General features: G+C 44.1%; 1 protein-coding gene across 4 annotated transcripts in view; it reads right to left on the reverse strand.

Moving 5' to 3' along the window:
- Nucleotides 1-21,277, reverse strand: part of LOC146812060 (protein MTSS 1-like) — a 509,468-nt gene that overhangs the window by 283,198 nt on the left and 204,993 nt on the right. The window lies entirely within an intron of this gene.

Raw genomic sequence — 21,277 nt, forward strand, 5'->3', positions numbered from 1 at the left:
TCTGATTACTTGCCCGTGCGGGTTAAGATACGTTGGAATGACCACCCGTCGGATAAAAACCCGTATTTTGGAACATAAAAGCACTATACGGTGTGGTCGTTCCTCTACCAAACTTACCAACCACTTTCTAGCGGTCAATCATGTTCCCAATGACCTACATTGGACTGTCCTCGACAAACCTTTCATACCACCCCATCTGACTGATTGCTCTTCTTTTCTATTTAAATGTGAGCAAAGGTGGGTGTACAAGCTGAAGACGCATGTTCAAGGACTCAATGACGATATTCCATGGTTGTCCCTTTAATTTGGCGGCTTTAGTTTACTCTTTGGGCCCATCTTTCAAACTGTGCATGTGGGCATCACCTATAAGGTTCACCTTTTGAACTATTGCTGCTTCACACTTTTATTGGGCTACCATACACATGCCACATGTCTTATACTTCTAGGCTGCTTGTCAACATTGACTTCTCTTTCCCCTAACAGTCTCTTGCTATCTTGTCTTTTCCAGATATCGATAGTTTATGGCATCAGAGCACTTTTCTGTTCAGTCATTCTTTTGCCAAGAGTTATTATTAAAAATTTTTTTGCCAAGTTCTTTTCGGCGCAGCTAGTGCTTTTTCAACTAGATTCCGCCGTGTTGTACAAATTGTAGCTACAGCATCAGTTCACATATATTCCCAGATGTGAGCTTGCATTGACGGAGCGACTCTCCTTAAGAAGCTAGTGTCGTTTTCAACTAGCTCGTCTCCGTGTTGGATTCGACATTTCGTCTTCCAGCATGAGCATATTTTTATTTTATTTTATTTTGTCCATTGGAAACACCATGCGACACAGAGGCAGTGTCACGCTTTCTGTTTCCCATACTCCCCTGTTTAACCATCGAACACCGGCAATGAGCGCTGTCACCAATTCCCTTAATTATTCCTGGCGCGCATTCCTACGTTCTTCTGACAGCTTGCTTCCAACCGTCAGCTGCACACCGGTCTCCGTGGCAACAGGCACACGGGCGGTAAAGCGCCATCGATTGGTTCTTCCCATACGTTGCTTGAGAAACGGGTCCCCTGATTGGCCCAATTTTGATGACACATCTCTTCTTAACCTTACTCCGTCCAGCCCCGCGGGACCTCCGGCTGCAGGCTCATTCCGGCCCGGTTCCCCGACGGAGAGGTAGGCTCCTTTGTTAATCTCCTATGCTGTGCGCACACCGTCCTTCTTTTTTCATTTTTTAATTCACATTATGATTTCATGAAGGCGGTTACCTTATAAATCCTCTTTGGTAGGTCTGGTCATTTACCATGGCATTATTATATACGAAGTATAGTTACTTCGAGTTGTTCCGCTCTTTGTTTAGAAACACAGACTCACCGACTGGACATGTGGTGGTCTGGTCTTGGTTCTATCACTACCAGATCTTGTTGGTGAACCAATTTCCTGTATTAATTAGCACATCGTGCATTCATTGTTTTTGTCAGTCTCCTTTGTTGTTAGATGATCAGCTCATATGTTTATCACACTCGCTCATGATATGTAAGTACCCCATTCTTCAGTAGTCTTACATCTTCTTTCAGAGCGGTGTTCCTTCCTGAGCGGTTGCCAGGTGGAGGTCAAATTTCCACCCAGTTTTCACGGGTGAGTGGCCAATCTTTAAGTTATCAAATTCATATATTTTTATCACTTAGCATTTGTGACCAACTTCCTTACATCGATTCTCTTTTGTTTAGGTGATGTTTGAATTACAAGGAGACGTACACCCGACAAGCAACTTTGGGGTGGTTACGGTATCCTTTGTGGAGTAGTTCTTATACTATCCTGTCCTTTTTGCAGTAGCTAACCAGGTCCTGATGAAAGCCGAGCCTATTTAGGCGCCTTGGCTGAAACATGTCGACCATTGTCTCATACATTGTACCATTGGTTATATTGAACTAGTGGTTCTCACATTTCTTTTTAATCTAGCATCGGTACGGTGGTCTTAAGAGATTCTTCCTTGCCGTCCCGTGACTAGTTTTAACACACTCTTACTGCACTATATATTTTTTTATTAGCACTGCACCCCCCACTCACACCCAGCTCTTCATATTGTGGATTTAGTCCACCCTTTAGTGCAATATCAAAACATCCCTGAGCTCCTCCCTCTCATTGAGGGGGTTGTAGCCCCCAGAGAAACTAGGATTTTTCTCTGGGAGGAGAATCCCATATGATGAAGCATGTCACCTAGGGTGAGTGAGGGATTACGTTCCTAAAGGGATTGCCCTTTCACTAAGTGCATTGGGCTTTTGTTTCTTATTCACACACCACCTTTACTTCTTTCCTTTTGTTATTTTAGACCCCAGGGTTCCTAGTGTTTGTTATACAAGAAAGTCACCAAGGGGACACTCCACTCCCAGGTCCTATAAAATCAGCCATAATTTTGCCCAGTTGACCCTGTCGAAAGCCGTAGACATGTCCATATAGGCCAAGTACAGTGGGTAGCACCTGGTGATGGTGCGCTTCCCCACAATCAAATGCAGGTTCCGGCACTGGTCCACCATACCAAGCCCTGGACAAAAGTCATACTGACATGGGGACAGGACATTATTAAGACTAATCCAGGTCAGCAAACGATTAGAAATTACCCTCCCCAAACGTTTACTGAACTGTCAATAAGCGAAATGGGCCATTAACACTTTGGTGACCCACAGTACCCTTTTTTGAAGATAGGAACAACAGTTAAAAGTGACCATGAACTTGGTCACCTAGTACAAAAAGAATTGTTAAACAGAATAGTGAGCAAAGGCACTCCTATCTTAGTGCTACACTTAATGAGGTCAATGGGCATCCCATCTGTCCCAGGTGCTTTACCTGCCAAACTCTGCCTGATGGCTGATTCTACGTCTTTCAGGGAGACATGAAGTGGGGGGGAATTTCCCAAACGAACCCTCAAAAGGTCGTTATGAGTCTTAACCTCATCTGACCGATAGATTGCTGAGAAGTGCTCGACCCACTTCGCACCGGATACGTTACAGATCAAAAGGTGGCTAGGCGATGCATCCCTCTGGCTGAACCTATTTACAATCTCTCAATCTTTTTACTGTTATTACATGAGGCAGCCAGTACCAGCAGCTCCCAGTCCCCATTATTTAAATACTTTTTCTTGTTCTTGATGGTACAATAGTATACCCACCTAGCCTCCCACACCTTCTCCGAGTCTCTTGGATGCTCAGAGAGAGCTTTCCTTAGACAGGGGTTAGCCGTGGAGGAAGCTCCATCGAACCAATGTGGGCAGTCTGAGCCTGGACAGAAGGGTGTCATTAACTGACGTTTAATACTTGATCATAAGAGCTGGAAGGCTCCAAAAAGAACATCTCTTGTGTTCTCAGTGAGACAATCCATTAATACAGGCAAGTGTTTTTTAAGGAGAAGACAGAGCGCCTGCTTGAGGTCATAAATTAATAAAATCAATCTAAGCCCATCCCTTGAATGATGATTTATTTCAAAACTAGTTGCAGTCTAAACATAGTGGGTTATGGTACTCCCAATGTAATTGTAGGATGGTACACTTGCAGAACTACTCAAGGAGGCTCCTTGGAGCAAAGACATAGTCAATAATGGACAACCGACCCCTCCCCCTGAAAGTGGGTACACTTCAGCCGGCGGACAAACAAACATTGACTAAATCAAGAGGTTCAATTGAGGAAAAGAAGCGCTTACTTCCCTCATTGTCAAGACAGTCGTCAATTTCAGAACTCATGGGGCTAAATCCTCTTGCTGATACCCCAGTTTGGCATTGCCATCTCAAAGGAGTAAGAATCTAGGTTGTAAGGCGTAAGGCTTAAGTCCAGCTATAATTTGCAACAGTCTCTCGAAGAGGTGGAGAAATGAGTCAGTGAAATTGTTATTGTAAAAATTCACTATATGAAAGTAAAAGTAGTAGGCAACGTCTTTAATGAGTATGGCTCGGAATGTGGAGCTGCTCGTGTTGATGGGGCTCGCTGTCACCCTCAAGTTCAGTTTGACTCATATTGAGAGCATCTCCCCACCCTTAGCTCTCCCATGAGAGGAGGGTAGTGCGGGGGAAGAATAACAAGAAAAACCCCTGAAAAAGATCGGTAATGTGACTCATGTTTCCTGCAAACCAACAAAATCAAACTTCACTATAAAGTACATCCAGTCTGGGATAGTTAACTTGTCTTTAACCCTTGCTATGTTCCTACTCACAAGTGAGAAACAATTGCTAGATTCAATGGGATGACCACAGTTCCCTTATCTGGGGCAACGTCTGCCCAAAGTGAACCAGATAACTAACCACCTATGGGACGATCGGGCAGTCAGTCAACCCCAGATAATACATCGAACCTATTCTCCACAGGCACATTGAACCAGGTGTTACCAGAGGCAGATGATGAAGCAAGCTGACCAGGCTGCACTGTGTCATGCATTAACCCCTTGCGTGCGGGTTTATTTCTCCCGCTGTGCGGGAGAAATAAACGGCGTTCGGGAACACGACGTCTACCGGCCGTCGTGCGCACACGCCCACCGTAATGCACGACGGCCGGGAGACGTCGTGCGCACTCAAGGGGTTAAACCCCAAAGACTCGGCTGGTCCAGAGCCAAAGCTTGCAGCCCACGAGGGGGCACAGACAAAAACTGAGGTTTATAAAAGTAGCCAAGAGGAACAATGACGATAAAGTTCCCAGAGTCACGCACACTCTTGTTCCAACACAAGATAGACTGGGCAATTGAGGGAGATTTAAAGGTAATATTGATGCAGTATCCCTGGGAGGTGATGGGGCCAGGACCAATCCAGCCTGTTCTTCACGTGAACAAATCTCCTGAGATAATGAAAAGGGAAAGTCTCTGTTTCTGGAAAGCCAGTTCAAGACTTCGTTTCGCAGCTCCACCCAGGATTCCTCCTGGTTTTTCCGTAAAGGGGGAACACCAATTAAAACCACAACATAGGGGTAAGCAGCTGGGGGAGGATTTAAAATAGTCCGATTCAGGCACCCAGGGATGTTCTTATCCTTATGTTCCCCTGCCCGGGGAGCAATCGCTGTTGCCTGATCTATCTGGACCACCTGAGTCATGGAGGGAGCGAAGGGAATGCCCCACCAACCCCCAGGCGGCGGTGGCAGACAAACATCTGATGACTTTAGGTATACGAATGATACAGCAGTGCTGGGTACATTATTTGAGACTGAGGGTGCCATAGAATTGTTGGAGAAATGGGTGTGCCGTAACAAGAGGATTTCAAGTTGAGATTCAATAGCCCCCCGCGCTGAAGAAAGGGGGAATGTTTGTTCCGCAGGATAGCCTTCGGTTTGAGTTGGAAATCATTTGAAAGGGGCACACTGCCATTGGAGGGCAATGAAGTAGCAAATTAATGTATCCTAGAAAGAAGGGGTAGTGGACCATTGTCGGCTGATGCCGACTGAATATCCGTCTGGGTAGTTACATCAGACAGGCTGCCTATAGGTCCCTGCTTAGATTTCTCTCTCTTAGGAGGTACCTTAGGACTAGTTACAACAGACGGGGCAAGCTTTGCCACTGCTGCAGAGCCCCCTGGAATATCCAAAACCGAAGTCGTACCAGCAGCATACAGAAGGACAGACAACGCAAGGGCAGTGCTGAGGAACCAAAAGAACATCATCAGCAGGCGCAAGAATAATGCCAGAGTTAAGGGACAAACGTCTCTCAGTGAAGGCAATTTCCATATCATTAACTCCCACTGCCCTCTCCAGCATCCAGTCAATGGCAGTGCATTTCGTCTTGGTGTGGTGTTGGGGGGTTTCCAGCACTCCAGAGGCCTTCCATTTACCCATGACTGACTTTAAAGTTATGGTACTGCCACCTTTTGGTGTATGGCCTTGTTCTGTTAGCCAAAAGAGACTCTATAGACTTTGTAGTACAACTTTGCAACAGTAGTTAATTTATCAGATAGGTGCCTAGTATGGTTGGTACAGGGATCAGTCCAATTGAGGAAAGATGTTTCTTCTTCTTTGGCTTTCTCCCTCTAGTTAATGCAGCTGGACTGGTGACCACCGGTACCCTCGAAGTAGAAAAGGGAGAAAGGGCAGCCAAGTACTTTATTCTGTATGAAGTCTCTTTAAGAGATCGGTTGATTACACTGTAGGAAGTTACCAGGGTATTGTGAAGGTGGGGAAAGTGCGTTATTAATTATAGCAGTGTAGGGGCTCTGACCCCGTCGTATAATCGTACCAGGAGAGTCTCCGCTAGTGTAATGAACACCCAACTAGTTGCGTGCAAGTCAGTTAAAGACCATTCAATCCCCAGAGCACAACCAAACATAATTAGTGAAAAGCCAGAAAACACCAGTGAAGAAAACCAAAAGAAAAAGTATTTCAGAATTGCATCTGCCAACCACTTTAGCTTTACAGAGGCTCAGTGCAAAGCTTGTTTCCCCCTCCCAGGCTTGTACCCCGGCACGCACCTGCAAGAGCCACACTCCTCCAGGAGCACGGCCTGAAATAACTCCCAACCAGCCAATTTCTTCTCCTCCTGGCTGGTGATTTGGGATGGCTTCCTTCTCCTCGTCTACGGCAGGTTGGTGTGGCGTCTCCCGCCTTAGCTCCAGGTAGGTTGGGACCCAGTTAACTCGCCAGTCGTCCTGCTTGCAACTACTGTTTACGCAACTGGTCATGAAAGAGTCCATCCTTTTATTGCGAACAGTCTTGAATATGAAGCCATACTAAGAGACACTTCCTGTCATGCTCAGTTGCAGAGAGGTTGCCCTCTGCCAAGGAAACTACTCTTTTGTGAGCTTTCTCTTTGGTACCTGGTAGAGCTGGGTCCTACCCTACCCGTGCCCCCTGAATAACAATCACACCTCTTATCACCTACTGTACTGGAACACCATGGTGCTGTGGTGTGGACATTCTCAGGGGGTGGCTGTGCTTCCCAAGGGCGGTAACTTACTTTGCATGGCAGAAAGGGATCTCTTGGTCCCAGCGTATTAATGTTGCGAGGCAAGGATATTGGCTGCACATCCTCATGGTGCTAGACCTTGGCTGTCTTGGATCCCCGTTTAGCCTGCTAATCCTGGCTTTTTACTCAACTGCACTTTACTGCTGGCGTTCTTGAGCCCATAGTTACAATGTTAACAGCAAAATCTCAAGAATCAGAATACAATGTGATGTCAGGACTGCCTTAAAGTGAGACATTTGCCATGGATACATTTGGCAGCTATGAATGCCTACACAACAGCAGCATCACCTTAATGTAATCAGGCAAAGACTGCAGAAAAGACGCGGCGAGCATGCTTAAAGCATCAAGTTTCTGGTGCCTCAGAATGCAGGACTACAAACCAATCTGGATTTTTTATTTTATTTTAAAGGTTTCACAAGGTACTATGCTGTCATTAGGGTTGACCACCCCTTCAATGTAATAAAATTCAGTAAGAAATAAATGAATGACGTCCACCTTTGTCCAGGAATTTGTTTATTAAAAGATTTGAATATAGCATCCTACTTTTTTAATTCATTAATAGCCCTGTAAACCAGACAGACCTCTGACAGTGAGTTTGTGAGATGATGAGTAGTGAGAGAAGGTAATAAGCTGTGTCAGTGAGAGTGCAATACACAGGCTTTGTAGGCTTAAAACACTCTAAAATAAGTCCATTAGACACATGACAAACGGGAAAACACTACATACCCTGCCTTTATTCGCCTTTAAATTAAATATGTGCTTTATAATAATTACAGCAAATAATATGTTTTTTAAAACACTGTAAAAACATGTTTTTTGTCTATGTTAGGGTTTAGGCGGTCAAATACACATTGATTTCACAAGGTTTGGAAAATGCTGATAAAACACCACTGAAACCCCCACAAAACACTGAAAGATTGACAGCTTAAGCATACTACATGGGGCAGTAGGTGGTCCACTTCAGCCACTGGCTAACTTTACTGTGAGAGACGGAATTCTGCTATTTTAACAAATAACACATCCATAAACAGAGGAGTTCTTGTCAGCGCTAGGGACTACAATGGCAGTGTTGTGTTTTTTAGGCCTCCCAAAAATGTTTACTTTTAGCCATTGTTTTTTAGGTCTCGCCTGACCCAGCGCATGCGCTGGTCTGGCGAGACTTATTGAGAGGGCACCAAAAAGTGCTACCAGGCCAGCCTAGAGCTACAGTGCATGTGCGCGGGCACCGCACTTTTACCGAGATTACTTTCACTTTCGCGGCCGCACAGCCGCATGGCATAGCCAATAGGTCTCGCTTTTGGAACCTTATAAGTATTTAGTTATGCAACTGTTGCATGGCTAAACACTTATAAGGTCCCAAAGACGAGACCTATTGGCTATGCCAATGCTTGTGTTTTATTGATGAGGGCACATCAGCTTCCCCAACAAAGGTATTTTGAAGAAACCATGACAAAACAAGCACTGACCAACCCAAAAGGTCAGCAACATCCCCACAAAAAACAAGCACTTGCCAAGCCAAAAGGTTGGCAGCTAAGGACAGAGCTCTTGGCTTTGCTAATGCTTCTTAATGAATGTTTTGAAATTAGACCCTCCGTTGAAACAGAGTTAACAGTGAAGGAATGTGTACTGCTTTAATTTTTCAAGTGTTCCTCCTGCTCCCTTTGCCTCGTGCTGCAGTCTTTTCTTAAAAGGAGTTACAGAGAATGTTAACTTGCAGCTAGAAATTCACGCCTGGTGTTGGGAATCCTCAGAAATGAGGAGGAAGCTGGGCAAGAGAAGCCCGGAAGACAAGGCCCAGATCCATCCTCAGGAAATTAAAACGATGCAATGCCTCGGGCATGGTGACAGCCTTTCATAATAATTAAAGTAGAACAGAACCGGGCAGTGAACCATGATTCTACATGCCCTGCCAACATAATAACATCCCACTGGCAAGTTCATCTTAATTGTATTAGAGAGCAATATTAAAGGAAGAGTGAGACAAAAACCATATGGTCGACACAATCTTGGATGCAAGCGAGAGATAATAGTCCTCAATGCATTAGGGGATTCATCAAAGATACACAAACAAAACAAATTAACACAAATTGGTATTGTATTATAGGAAATGATTCCAGACAACTGCAGGCAATATGAAAGAATGCGAGTAATCGCATTCATTTAGAAGATGCACAACACAACATCACATTTAAGCAATTATATACTATCTGAACAAAAAGTTAACAGTAGAAGGTGAGCAATTCGTTTTTTCCTGGGACTGAGGTGAAAAAGCTGCTGAAAGTTGAGAGGTATAATATTCCAATTTAAAATACTGAAGGGAGGTGAACCAACCGAAAACTAGATGGAGACATAAAAGAGGGATTAAAGTCACAGTTTTACATAAGTTACAGACATATATTTCTTATAGATAGCCATGAGAGCTTAAAATAATACACAATCCCTCACTTTAAGTAAGTTCATTTTTCTTAGACTACTTTAATTTGTTGGACTTTATTTATCCTTGCGAACAACAACAGCAACAAAGATTTTTTTATTTTGTGGGTTTTTTTTCAAATCTAATCGGACTTTATGAAAGTTCTAAATCTGTAATGGAAAAATACATTTCACACTAAACAAAATTAAACAATCCACAGCTAGATCATGAAGGCATACGGTCCAAAACAAGCTAAATCAAAGACAGGAACAACAAGACAAAGAAAATCTTGAAACTTGGACATTTTCTGACTAATGCTGGCCTGCAGCCTTTATGGCAATAACAAAAGGAAACAGTCAGCCTAACCCTTGTTCTCGATTGGATATATAGATAAAATGTGACTTTACAAGGTTTAATTTCTTCCAGAGCAAGGCTACTGCTACTTCTAATTTCTCGAATGGAACAGATAGTGGTCGAAATAAAGTGAATGTAGTACATTTTGGGTGATAAAGGTATATCGATGGGAGATCAATACGAGCCCCATGTGGTCTACACTTCTGATGAAGGACAGTGCTGAAGATTGGTCTACACCAACTTCAGGTCAAGCCTTAGAAAGCCAGCCTAGTATTACTTCACTATGCTACCGACAGGCAGTTAAGAGCAGACATTGTGATTGCATAAGCTAACTGAACAGTGTGAGCAGCAGTGAGTAAGCCTACTTCAGATGCTTCCTGCTATCGAAGAATGGTTGAAACAGCTAGACCTCAACTGCATTCCTCAAGTCATTGACTCTGAAAACTCACTGGGCATAACTCTTGACAAGAATCTCAACATGCAGAAGCACATCAGTGCTGCAACCAAAGGAGCAAATCACCAAATGAATATTCTAAAAACATTAAAACCTTTCCTCTCCCCACAACGACCTCAAGCATGCAGTACAAGCTCTAGTGATTCCCAGGTTGCACCTGTAATTGGGCCGGGGACACGCCACGCTTTGGGAGCCGGAGTTATTAACGGTAACGTGAACCAGGACTGAGAGGAAATAATTTGGTCCTCTCTACATTTGTGGAAATAGCAGAGAAGAAGGACGTGTAGGAGTACCATACACGGTGCTTGTACCATTGGGATACCACAACTGGAATCTTTTTGACCCTACACTTGAAAATTATTTTAACTGAATAGAGTCAAGCAGCAAGCTTGATTTATCCTCCAGAATCGTACACGATATCGGGAGGATCCCCTGTGATTAGCACCTAAAGCCTAGAAGCCCTGAGGAAGTCGTAAGGGATATACTCCCTTTGCGATGAAACGCGTTGGCACAAGGCTAAAAAGAAATAAAGGAACAAAAAGTAGAACAAGAATTTCAGCATCGTGCTTTGTTTTCAAGATAACTACGAACTGCAGTTTTAATTGTGTTATGCGTGTGCCTTGATTTTGTTCATTACTGTTTAAAATCATTTGATTGATAATTGGGAGGAGCAGGGTCTATCTCCCCCTCGAGAGCACCGCACTAATTGAGCTATTTTGATATATAGTGGTGCATTCCATGTACAGCGCCATAAAACTAATATACCCACGACAGTATGATTCCCAGGTTGGACTATGGTAGTGCAACCCTCCCTGGACTACCCAGATCAAAACTGGCTCCTCTATGGGCCTTGCTCAGCTCTGCCGCTAGGCTCATCACTGGCTCAAAAAGACACAATCACATCACCCCTGATCTCAAATACCTCAACTGGCTTCTTTACGAAGCAAGAATCCAGCTAAAAATCACCTGCATGACGCATAAAGCCCTCCACTACAATACCCCTAGATATCTCATCCAGAAACTCAATGGCGGCTCCAGATCACCCAGAAGCTTCAACTCTTTTCTTCTGAAACCTCAGATTCCACAAATAGAAAACCTACAACCGATCTTTCTCTGGGATTACCCCAAGAATCTGGAACACATTACCTCTTGAAGCCAGAATGAATCCCACAATCATATCCTTCAAGAAAGAAGTCAAAATACTCCTTACGAACACATTTCTTCCCTAGATCCCAAGATTCCATTTTCCTTAGTCACACGCATGACTATTTATCACTGAATACCTTAATGCGTTTGTCTGATCAGTACCAATGTTACACTCCTGCTTCTCAACAATGCCCCACCTGCTTCTCAACAATGTCTGGTACTGGCAGTTGTCTGAACTGATATTCTGTTTTTATTAGTTTAGCTCCCCTGCTCTCTGATCATGGTAAAGCGTACCCTTCCTTTTCTGTGTACTACCTTTCTCCTGCTCTTTATTTGAATTTGATATTATTATTATTACTAACCCTAGGCAATGAACTCCACTCCACTCCGCTGCCGGAGTTTGCGGAGATTTGTTGTTAAACTCTGTTCCTCCTCGTAGCGGAGTCAGCTACTAAACTGCACCCACAAATGCTTTGATAAAGCAACTTTACATGCTAAAAAGCATATAACCAATTCACAAAAGTGAACTTTGCAATTGAAAAATATCAAGCAATGAGAGAGGTGATGATTTTGGGGTCCCCCCTAACCTAGGGGGAGGACCAAGAATATGCCTTGAACACAAAGAGCATATCATGCTGAACGATTCAGTGGTGGTCCCATCCTCATAGGACCACCCCAAGCACAGTTATGGGCAAAAATACAATCCCAACCAAAGGCCCTGCAAAGCATTATGGGACGAGATTAGCAGTGGGCAGTGAATATTATAGTATCCAATATCAAAATAATTCTACAAAGAGCTGCAGTTCAACTAGTCATTACTAGGTGTCCCTCACGAGTCAAATGCAAAAGCACTGAAACTATTACATCAAGCTGCAGTTCAACTAGTCGTTGCTAGGTGTCCCTCAGACTCATGAGGGACACCTAGTAACGACTAGTGGAACTGAAGCTTCATGAAAGGGTTTCAATGCTTTTGCATTTGACTCGTGAGGGACACCTAGTAACGACTAGTTGAACTGCAGCTCTTTGTAGAATTATTTTGATATTGGATACTATAATATTCACTGCCCACTGCTAATCTCGTCCCATAATGCTTTGCAGGGCCTTTGGTTGGGATTGTATTTTTGCCCATAACTGTGCTTGGGGTGGTCCTATGAGGATGGGACCACCACTGAATCGTTCAGCATGATATGCTCTTTGTGTTCAAGGCATATGCTTGGTCCTCCCCCTAGGTTAGGGGGACCCCAAAATCATCACCTCTCTCACTGCTTGCTAAATTTTTATTTTCACTTTTGTGAAATGACTATATGCATTTTAGCATGTAAATTCTGAGATACTAGTTATTTTACCAAACGTATGAGGTTTCTGTTTTATTAATTGGGAGTCCAACGGAGCGAAGTTGCGGAATTCACCGAGTTTTTGTTCAACTTCGTGGAATTCCCCGTAGTAGTACTCCGCCAACTACACCCACCCTTAGTTATTACTACTCTGCTCTCTGTTAATTTGTAAAGCGCTCTGATACCCGCGAGTGTCATGTTCGTGCTATAAAAAACTATGAAAATAAAAATAAATAAGATTCTTTGTCCTGCCATCTACCTGAGCCAATTGTGGATAAAATTCCCTACAGAACCCAATAAACACTTCTACACATTTCATATCTGCAATGAGCATAACCCAGTGGAGATGGCTAGAGCATTATAAAAACTATGATTTACTAAAGAAAAAGCCTTCCAAGATTGCAGCCAATGAATGCGCATGTGTCATGACTTATTGACAACTGTTTTGGGAAATGCTTTCTTTTATGACAAAAAGCATTCCAAGGTGGCCACCAATTTGCGCACATACATTATGGCGCACTGGTGCCCATTTTTAAATACCTTCAATTACAGTTTATTATACTGTTCTAAGATGGCTAATAACCATTTTAAAGGCCACATCGAAAAAGTAAAAAACAATAGAGTGCGATGTCATACAAAACAATAAAACTGAGAATCCCAGTAGCAGCTCCCATGGAGTGCTAAAAGGCAAATAGAAAGATTTGTTTTCTGAGGTCAGCAGTGAAATAATACAACTCCTACAATCAAACCAATAGTAAAGAAGGTAAGCTCCATGAGAAGGACAACAAGCATTGGCATAGCCAATAGGTCTCGCCTTTGGGACCCTATAAGTGTTTAGCCATGCAACAGTTGCATAACTAAATACTTATAAGGTCCCAAAAGCGAGACCTATTGGCTAAAGTGATCGCGATCGTGATCAAACATCAAAGCGGCCGTGCGGCCTTGAAAGTGAAAGTAATTGCGGTAAAGTGCGGCGCGCGCGCCCGCGCACATGCACTGTAGCTCTAGGCTGGCCTGGTAGCACTTTTTGGAGCCCTCTCAATAAGTCTCGCCAGACCAGCGCATGCGCTGGGTCAGGCGAGACCTAAAAATCAAGAGTGGGGAAGAAAGCTAACCAATCAGGCGCAGCAAACTGACATAGGCAATCGAACTATTGAATTATGAACAGGGGGCTGGCCTACTCTATTCATTCCTCTGTGGTATGCAATAGGACTTTAACAACCTACATATATGCTGTGTGGCATTTTACAGTGCATAAATTAAAACGCATTTAAGTGACAAAACCATAAGCGCACAAAAGATAAACACACTAGTCAACGGTCTAACTAAAAATGATGTCACTTTGCAAAAATCTCCAACACGGCCTGTCAAACCTCGTCTGCGGGGCCACGGGGCAGACAAGGCTCCTGCCCCCCAAATGTTGAGGTTGAGTTGTTCTGCACTAGTCTTCTGGAGTTCATATGACTATGGATCTGCACCTTCGGCCAAGTACATTGTTTGGTTAGCACTCAGCGGCTTCTCAAGGAAGCAGCGTACTGGGCAAGAGCTCAGACCTCAACAATCAACCTGCAGACACATTGAAGTAATGTCCAGCCTAGTGCTCGTCTCAGAGTTAAAAGAAAATACTTTCCACACACAATAAAGTGAAATCCTATAAGCCAAATTAGGGTTCTCAGCTACAGGATTAGAATTCTGTTTTTATTCCTCAGTGAAGCGCTACACCTCCTTGGTACCATTCATGGCTATAAGTTTCCCAGAGTCTACAAAACCTCTTTGTGTAACGCAGTATTAGGCACAGATGAGTTCACTTCAAAAGTAGCTGAAAGTTTAGATGAGCTCCACAGTTCCGTATGCTTTCGCCGATACAGGTAAACCTGGTACAAGTCTTAAGTATGTACAGCAACACAATTCTGCTTCCATAGTCTCTTGTTCCACTAACAGTTTGGACCCCGCAGTCCCCTGCATTACTGTTGATGCAGCTTTTGCAGTGCAGGACATGCGCAGTCAGAGGTCCGCTCCTACGGCAGCAGGTCTTGTACGGCCGCCATCGCAGCGGTGACCTTACTCAGAACCTCACTGTTAGGGAGGCTCAGTGCGCAGTCTCACTCAGCGGCACAACCCTCTGTGGGATGGTCTTCCCAGGGTGGGTGCAGAAGAGTATCAAATAATATATCAACAATGAGTACCCAGTGGATATTCGAACTAGTGACGAGGCTGTGTTGTCATAGGACATTTTGACAGGGAATCCCTTCCTTTCAGGGCAGTAGCCCTCACCCACCATTTGCTGGTTTGTCACATCATAGGGCACCTTCTCACGCCAGTAACAGAAGTCCACGGAGTAGGCTACAACACTCCATCACAGAGGAGCTCTTATGGTGTTTAACAGCAAAGGTCTTAAGAGGAGTCGATGCAGTGGGGGTAAAATATATGGCGTCCCTACCACCTCCAATACAGAGATACAATACTGTTAAAATACCTTAGTGCGGACCAAAGGTTTTTATTCACGCCCCAGTATGGTATCAAAATGAAGGGGAACAACCCAACCCTAATAATCAGTCAACATGTTTCAGCCCCTAGATTGCGCTACTCCAAGGTGCTGTGGAGTTTAATCAAGACGAAGGTTCTAATTTTCTGCATGAAAAGGCCTACATGGGCTGTGTGGTGTTAAAAAAGAAAAGGTCATATATTTGACTGGGTGACCATGCGGGCACATCACTTGGTAGTCTTAATTCACTAAGATTCCATATGTTCTATCAATGGCCTATGCTTGTGTAACCGATCTAGGACAGCTGTTCGTCGGTCTCCTGCTCTGCATCCAATGGTTCTTCTGGCATTTCAATGGGTGCAGAAGAGGCCATTGGATGGCAAGTGTAGCCTCTGGGCAAGCCATCAGCAAATGGGTGTCATGTGCAGTAGCGGCATCCAATCCAATCATGGCTTTGGAATCGGTAGCAAAAAGGGATACCCAATTCCGACGCCAGCAGAATTTGGGTAATTTGAGTAATTTCGAGTTCCGCGGAGAAAGCGGAATTGCCAAAAATTCCGCGATCCGCATCTTCGCGGAATTTTTTGCTTGTTTGTGCTTTAAAAATGCGTGTTCGCGAGATATTTCTCACCGAGCACGCAAACAGCGTTCGCGAACAGGAAAAAAGCATTGCGAACACGTGGAACAAGCCATTGCGCGTGTTTGCGGAACTTTTGCATGCTCACGGAGATTTTTTACCATTTCGCGGAGCTTTGCGTAGCGCAACTATGCAAATTCCGCCCACCCCTACTTTCCAATCCAAAATTTTGCAGGGCTTGAAAAATCCACTCCCACGCTCGCATTTGTGAGCCAGATTTAATTAGGATGAGCTATTATCAGGTCCTACTCACCCTTTCTGGTGAGTAGGAAGGCAAACTGACTTTTGACCTCTACCTCTGAAAGCAGAGCAAGATTTAAAGGCATCTTTATTGCTCACAAACGGAATGAGCAATAAAAATGCCATTAATTCTTGTTAACTTGTCACATTTGCTCAGCTTTCAAAGACAGAGGTTAACTGCATTACAGTTAGGTCGAGTAGATGTTTCAAGTTACTAGACCTGTGGGTCTAGTGAAATTTTCATTATATTTCGAGCTCAGTCTTGGCACTGGTCTGGGGAGACTAGGGAGCGCTTTCACACAGGTCGCTCCTGGGTTTTCTCACTCTTTAGTCTCTTGCTTCATCTAGTTGTTCCTCATGCCAGGAACACTATAGTCTTCTCCTTCTGGACAGTCTCCCTTCCTACAAGGCCAGACACATTCCTTCCCTCTCTCAGCAGCCAGTCTTCTAGGCTCTAGCAGGCCATGAGATCCGCCAGCATAAAGTGCAGACTTCAGATGATCACTCACCTCTGGAATACTGACTGTTATGCAGACACCAGCCCTAGTCATACAGCAGTCCTTCACATACTCTGCGGAGCACTCTCTTCTTTGGAACTGGACCAAAGTGGGGTGGGTTGGATTGCACTTTTATATACATTTTCCAGACTGGGGATGTGGAGACACTGACTAAAGTTTAAGAAACAGCTTGGGGTGGGTTCCTCATTTAAATGTCATTTTCTGGCTATGCCTCAGACACAGCCTATGTGCACAGTCATGGCTCTCACAGCGGGTAGCAATGGAGCAGTAGCTCCAAGTAAAGTATCCATAACAAGAGTACAACTAAGTGCGAGATATCTGCACCTGGCTGTCATCAGCCTTCCTAAATCAGTAATCAGATAGAGAAAAAAGGCAGGCTCTGCCTAGAAACGTCCTCATCTTGTGCAAAAGAAGCTACAGTCACAGGAGCACCCAGACTGTCTACTAAACGGCAGTGCTCAAGAATAGCTAAAGAGCAGCCCTTTGCTGGCAAGGTCCTCACTGAATCACTAACGTTTGCCCCATCGCCATCATTCTTCACTTTAGTGTTTGGATCTCCAACCTCTTGCTATAGGAACGCAGTCAGTACACTTGCATATCTGGGGAAGCTGAATCCAGCCTCCATCTTGTGCCTTGCTACTACACCTGGCGACATCCAAAATGGCTCCCACTCATACCAGTACATACACTCTCACAACACAAAAAGCCCTACTAGCAAACACGTGCTAACATTCACTTCACATGTATGCACTCAACACGCAAACTAAATGTTTGAGCAAGTATCTCAGGCTCACATAACAGCAGAGCTTTACACCAAAGACGATCAGTAGACTGCTGTCGCCTCAACAAATAGGAAAAAAGGTCTGCTCACACTGATGGGACACGAAAACTCGTTATGCTGCCGCCACCACCACCACCACCACCACTTCACGTGACTTACATAGGGCATGAGTGCACTTATTCTGTGCCCTGACACAGGTTCTGAACCTCGCACTACCAGCGCCAGGTCTATGCCTCTGCACACATGCCAGATTCGCTTGGTGCCAGAGCCAAACAAAAAGTCAGGATGGCCGTTTCACACAGCCAGGCAATCAGTGCAGGGGTACATGCCCATGTACCATGCAGAGGACTTTACCATCCCAACACTGTCACTTTAATTGAAGCAATTTATAAAATATTAAATGAAGCAATAAGTACCACCACCTGAAATCTGAGTCTTTAACCACTATCAGAAGAGGCTTCAATAAAACACTAAATGTTCAAGGCAAATTGCAACGCGAGTACTAATCTACTACCACACAAAAACCATACCTAAACAGATTTCCTTAAATAAAGTTTTTAACTCAAATCATTGACCATGAAAAGCATTAGTGCCAGTACCCTACAAATGCAAAGACAATCTTTGCCTTGGGAGAAGTGTACTCTTTTCATATAAAAGCTCTTGATATAATTTAAGACCCTTTAGATCCGAACCAAAGAAAACACTTCATTCTGAAAACTAGTCAATCTGGAAACTTTAAGAGATCCTTCAGAACTCCTGCTGGGTAAACAAAACATGTGTGCAGCTAGTTTAGATGGAGGTGGAATGGATTTGTTTTCAAAACCATACTGAAGGCAAGAGGTTTCAAGAGGTTTGCTTGAGATCTCAGTGATGCACGATCGAGTTCTGAATATTTGCTGCGCTACAGAAGGAAGGGTTTGAGGCATGTGAACTTCTGCATTTGTCATTCACAGAAGTAAAACATCTCCATGCATCTCTATCAGCATTCAACCAATTTCAAAACTATGCGTTCTGCATAAGGTGTTGGTAAAATCTACCACAATTTAACTGTTTCAGCACAGAATGGTCCATTGGATGGTTAGAATTTGGCTTCGGGTCAGGACATCAGGGAACATATTTCAAAAGAGGATGAATGCAAATGAGGGCCTTTGATTCCCCAAAGTCTAACACTGTCTCTGATTCTGTAAATGTCCACAATAAATCCCTTCTCATATCGCGTGTGTTAGTCGGCCCTGGAATTACACCTAAACCGATGATAATGTATTATACTTGATATGTACTGGAAAGAAAGGTATAGATCCCTTCAGAAATGCAAATACGGAATGCAATCAAAACCTGAGCCTCATTAATGTCAGGAACAAACTTCGGGTAGTCTACTCCAAAAGGCAGGTTGTAAAAATCCAGAAAACATGCCCGTCTCTTCAAATCCACTTCTCACATCACGAGATTTGCTTGTAACACCTCACTAATGAAGACATCCAAAAGCTCCTGGTCAATTCCATATAATGTTCACTTCTGAAAATGTCTAGCATGGATAGAACAGTACCTTAGGAAAACAATCTTCACGTGTGAGAAATCAAAATGTAAAATATACTTACTGCCAATGGTAAATTCTTTCTGGTGCTCAACCCAACATATATAAACATAGACTGTAAATATACTAGGGTATTCTTTTGACTTCGGTGTGATATGGATGGACTAAAGAAAGGATGGATTATAAATGTTTGACTGTTGCATGTATAAATGTTTAAACATAATTTTAGAATATTTTTGTGTGACTGGTGATGAGAATATAAATAATATTCTTCAAACCTATGGTGAAATAACTGACTTTGCTTAAAACCATGCAGGTTCATTCGTTTGAAATGTCACACGATCACATTATTACAATTCTACCAACCAATGGGTTACCAGGCCTGTACAGTAACTCTCCACCAGCAGTTCTCGGATTTCTTTGGCCCTATGCAGTCGCACATGTTCTAAAAAGGCTAACATTAAGTCTGCAAGTAGGAGTGAATGGCACTATAATTGCAAATTAAATACCTTCGAAATGCACCGCTAAAATCGGAGAAAACAAAAGGTACGCCTGATGCCCTTGGCATATATAAACATATTACAATATGTAGGCAGGGCAACAATAACAAGAGAGCATTAGACCCGTGGAATCTGAGATCTACGTTTGGAGGCTTCTAGGCTCTAGAGATGTCTAGGAGTCCTGCATTGGCCACAAATTCCCCAGCATGAAATATATCGTTTTCAAGTTCATCTTCTTATGGTGAACACAAAAAGTATACTTTACTCATAATCAACATCCCAAAAAGTCCCTTTCCTAATGGCTGCGCGTACACACAGACAGGGTTTAGAGGCAGCCTGGCAGCCTCTGATGCAAAGGAGCCGCGTGACAGAGTTCTTGTTTATTTTAAAACGCCATGCAGCCAACTTTCACAGTCCACAACACGAGCTCAGTGTGTTTAGGCAAAACAGCCAGAGCACACCGTGTCTGCTCTCAGCAGGAGATAAGGGAACCAGCACAATCTCAGACATTGTGCAAAGATGGGGCTTTTTCTCAGAAATAAAGAACGCGAGTACACAGAAAGTCGGTAGGTCAGTCTCATGGTCATTTGACAAATGAAACTGTATACCTTGAAGTGGAGTATAGAGTGCAGTACATTTGCATAAGCAAAGAGGCATAGGGAAGGGTGGAGTAGAGTGGTGTAGGGTAGAGCGGCATAGAGTGGAGCCCCATAGAGTGTAGTGAGGTACAGTAGAATGGCATACAGCAGAGCGGCATAGAGAGGGGTGGCATAGCGTGGAGTGACGTACAGTAGCAGTGTTTGAATTGGCAGAGTGAGGTGTGCAATAGAGAGGAGTGGCATGGAGTAGAGTGGCACAGAATAGAGTAGCGTAGACTAGCATAGTGACGTAGAGTGGTACAGAATGGAACAGAGTGGCACAGGGTAGAGTAGAGTGCTTTAGAGTAGCACTGTGTGGAGTGGCATAGACTAGAGTGGAATAGCACAGAGTGGCGTAGAGTAGATTTGTATAGAGTGGCTTAGAGGAGAGCAGCATCAAGTAGAGTGGAGTGGCATGGAGTAGAGTGGCGTGGAGAGGAGTGGCATAGAGTGGAGAGGAGTGGCATAGAGTAGAGAGGAGTGGCATAGAGTAGAGAGGAGTGGCATAGAGTGGAGTAGAGTGGCATAGAGTGGAGCAGGGTAAAGTGGTGTGGAGTAAGAGTGGCGTAGAGGGGCATGCAGTGGTGTCGAGCGGCGTGGCATTGATTAGAGTGGCATAGAGTAGAGTGGCATAGTGAGGTGGAGTAGAGCACCGTAGAGTAGAGTGGCGTAGAGTAGAGTGAAGTCATATGGAGTGGAGTAGAGTGACAGAGTGCCGAAGATTAGCATTGTGTGGACTGGATTGGTGTAGAATGAAGTGGAGTGGAATACAGTGGAGTGGTGCAGAGTAGAGTGGCATACAGCGGAGTGGCATACAGTGGAGTGGCATAGTGGCGTAGATTAGAGTGGCATGGAGTGGCGTAGAGTGGAGTAGTGGCATAGAGTAGCATTGTGTGGAGTGGCGTGGCATGGAGTGGCGTAGACTGGAGTTGAGTAGCACAGAGTGACAGAGAAGATTGTTTTAGAGTGGCTTAGAGTAAAGTAGCATAGAGTGAAGTGGCATAGTGGGGTGGGATGGCTTGGAGTAGAGTAGCATAAATATACACTTAAATACAGCTACACAATCACACAACATGCTAAGAGCATACAGTGGAGTGGCATAGATTAGAGTGGCATGGAGTGGCGTTGGGTAGAGTGGCACAGAGTAGTATTGTGTGGAGTGGCATAGAGAAGATTGTTTTAGACTGGCGTAGTGTAGAGTGGCTTAGAGTAAAGTAGCATAGAGTGAAGTGGCATAGAGTGAAGTGGCATAGAGTGGGGTAGCTTGGAGTAGAGTGGCATAAATACATATATGGAACCCATGTCCTTCCAACCATAGCTAACAA

This window comes from Triturus cristatus, chromosome 7 (genome assembly GCF_964204655.1).
Source record: "Triturus cristatus chromosome 7, aTriCri1.1, whole genome shotgun sequence".
NCBI classification, from domain to species: Eukaryota; Metazoa; Chordata; class Amphibia; order Caudata; family Salamandridae; genus Triturus; species Triturus cristatus.